The sequence below is a fragment of the Cervus canadensis genome, chromosome 14, assembly GCF_019320065.1.
Source record: "Cervus canadensis isolate Bull #8, Minnesota chromosome 14, ASM1932006v1, whole genome shotgun sequence".
In the NCBI taxonomy this organism is placed as follows: domain Eukaryota; kingdom Metazoa; phylum Chordata; class Mammalia; order Artiodactyla; family Cervidae; genus Cervus; species Cervus canadensis.
Window position 1 is genome coordinate 4541448 of NC_057399.1, and position 3312 is coordinate 4544759.

Here is a 3312-nt window from a genome sequence, read left to right on the forward strand (position 1 = left end):
CTGCTGAAACTGCAATAAGTAGAAACATGCATCAGAAGAAGAAAACAAACATGAAATTATTTGGATTGTCCTGGAATGTGAAGTCAAGTGGGCCTTAGAAAGCATCACTATGAACAAAGCTAGTGGAGGTGATGGAATTCCAGTTAAGCTATTTCAAATCCTGAAAGATGATGCTGTGAAAGTGCTGCACTCAATATGCCAGCAAATTTGGAAAACTCAGCAGTGGCCACAGAACTGGAAAAGGTCAGTTTTCATTCCAATCCCAAAGAAAGGCAATCCCAAAGAATGCTCAAACTACCGCACAATTGCACTCATCTCACACGCTAGTAAAGCAATGCTCAAAATTCTCCGACCCAGGCTTCAGCAATATGTGAACCATGAACTTCCAGATGTTCAAGCTGGTTTTAGAAAAGGCAGAGGAACCAGAGATCAAATTGCCAACATCCGCTGGATCATCAAAAAGCAAGAGAGTTCCAGAAAAACACCTATTTCTGCTTTATTGACTATGCCAAAGCCTTTGACTGTGTGGATCACAATAAACTGGAAAATTCTGAAAGAGATGGGACTACCAGACCATCTGACCTGTCTCTTGAGAAGTCTGTATGCAGGTCAGGAAGAAACAGTTCAAACTGGACATGGAACAACAGACTGGTTCCAAATAGGAAAAGGAGTACATCAAGGCTGTATATTGTCACCCTGCTTATTTAACTTATATACAGGGTACATCATGGGAAACGCTGGGCTGGAAGAAGCACAAGCTGGAATCCAGATTGCTGGGAGAAATATCAATAATCTCAGATATGCAGACGACACCACCCTTATGGCAGAAAGTGAAGAGGAACTAAAAAGCCCCTTGATGAAAGTGAAGGAGGAGAGTGAAAAAGTTGGCTTAAAGCTCAACGTTCAGAAAACTAAGATCATGGCATCTGGTCCCATCACTTCATGGGAAATAGATGGGGAAACAGTGGAAACTGTGTCAGACTTTATTTTGGGGGGCTCCAAAAATCACTGCAGATGGTGATTGCAGCCATGAAATTAAAAGACGCTTACTCCTTGGAAGGAAAGTTATGACCAACCTAGATAGCATATTTAAAAGCAGAGGCATTACTTTGCCAACCAAGGTCCGTCTAGTCAATGCTATGGTTTTTCCAGTAGTCATGTATGACAGAGTGAGAGTTGTGAGAGTTATGAGAGAATGTGAGAGTTGGACGGTGAAGAAAGCTGAGTGCTGAAGAATTGATGCTTTTGAACTATGGGGTTGGAGAAGACTCTTGAGAGTCCCTTGGACTGCAGGAGATCCAACCAGTCCATCCTAAAGGAGGTCAGTCCTGGGTATTCATTGGAAGGACTGATGCTGAAGCTGAAACTCCAATACTTTGCCCACCTCATGCAAAGAGTTGACTCTTTTTGGAAAAGACCCTGATGCTGGGAGGGATTGGGGGCAGGAGGAGAAGGGGACGACAGAGGATGAGGTGGCTGGATGGCATCACTGACTCGATGGACGTGGGTTGGGGTAGACTCCAGGAGTTGGTGATGGACAGGGAGGCCTGGTGTGCTGTGATTCATGGGGTCACAGAGTTGGACACGACTGACTGACTGAGCTGAACTGAATGTTTGAAAGTTAAACTAGGAACTTCTGTGCTTTTTATTACTCACCCTTATGTCTTTCTTTAAGTATGCATTATTCTTCAATAAATCTATGACATTTTTATTGCTTGTTTGATGGTCAGCATAAAAGCTGAAACTGTGAGTTTACTCTTACTTTCTGTACATTTGCTAAGAAAATTTCCTTAAGATATTATTGCTTAGCTACCATTTTCAAAACCTGAAAAACAAGCACATAAATCAAGCCATAGTCATGGTTGAAATAAATCACAAGAAATTTCGATGAATATAATATTTTTCACATGACTTCTTCTGGCAAGTTAGAAGCCATCACAATAAAGCCAGATTGAGTTTCACTGAAACATTTCAAGATAAATATGTTATCTGCTTCTTCAAAATTTATACCTGCCTATGTCTTCACCAGGTTTTAGAATGAATCTAGGGGAGATTAATGAGGTTCAGGCTTCCTGCTTTATACATACCACACTAAATGAGATCATCAACCCATGTAAAAGTTACCTAAACCTTGGGAGTGGTCAAGAAGCAGTTCAGTTGCCTCTGAGCCAGATTAATTTTCTCTAGTCACTGCTAATGAAAAGAACAAAAAACAACAACAACAAAAGAGGTGTGAAAAAAGAGTACTTGAGGTTAAAACTCTGTGGATTGGCCTTTGTTATAGATGCTAAAAATCACAGCCTACTACCTAGTATTAGATGTGTCTCTCTGCACCTTTCTTTAACCTTAGTGTCACTCCACACATGAAACTATGAGCAAGCTTTTCCTTATACACAAGACTAATATTTTTTACAATCTATTGATGGAGTTAAAAGTCTAGAAATGAAGATCAGGATCAACAGAACAAACACACATTCTCCCTAATTCATATCTCTAATACCACATGACTATAGATCTTCTAATATCCCCATTAGAACTGCATTCTTAAGAGTAGAGTCTGTTTTTTATTGGAGTATGATTACTTTATAAGTTGTGTTAGTTTCTGTTGTACAATAAAGTGAATCAGTTATATGCAAACATATATCCCCCCTTAATCCTCTGTCCCATCCCCCCATCCCACCTCTCCAGGTCATCACAGAGCACTGAGCCAAATGTGCTTTACAGCAGGTTCCCACTAGCTCTCTACATTGCATTATATTTATGTCAGTCCTAGTCTCCCAATTCATCCCATCATCCTTTTTCCACTCCCAGGTCCACATGCTTATTTTGTATGTCTGCGTCTCTATTCCTGCCCTAGAACTAGGTTCATCTGGACTATTTTTCTAAAGTCCACTTATATGTGTTAACATATGTTATTTGTTTTTCTCTTTCTGACTTACTTCACTCTGTTTTTGTAACCTTAACATCAAGTACTTATCTAGTAAGTAATCAACCAATATATAGTTGCTTTATAAATAAATTAATGAACTATAGCAAAGTACCAAATGTTGGCTACTGTAGAAATTGAGGCATATAATGAGCTGTCAGCATGCCCCTAACCTGGCTTCCCTAATAATTCCCTTTAAAAATTAAATATAAATATTCAGAATAGACATGAGCACCAATCCAGTCTATGGCATGTGAACTTGCTTTATGCTTGTTGTTGCTGTTGTTCAGTCGCTGAGTCATGTCTGACTCTTTGTGACCCCATGGACTGCAGCATCCCAGGTTCTCTGTTCTCCACTATCTCCCAAAGTTTGCTCAGATTTATGA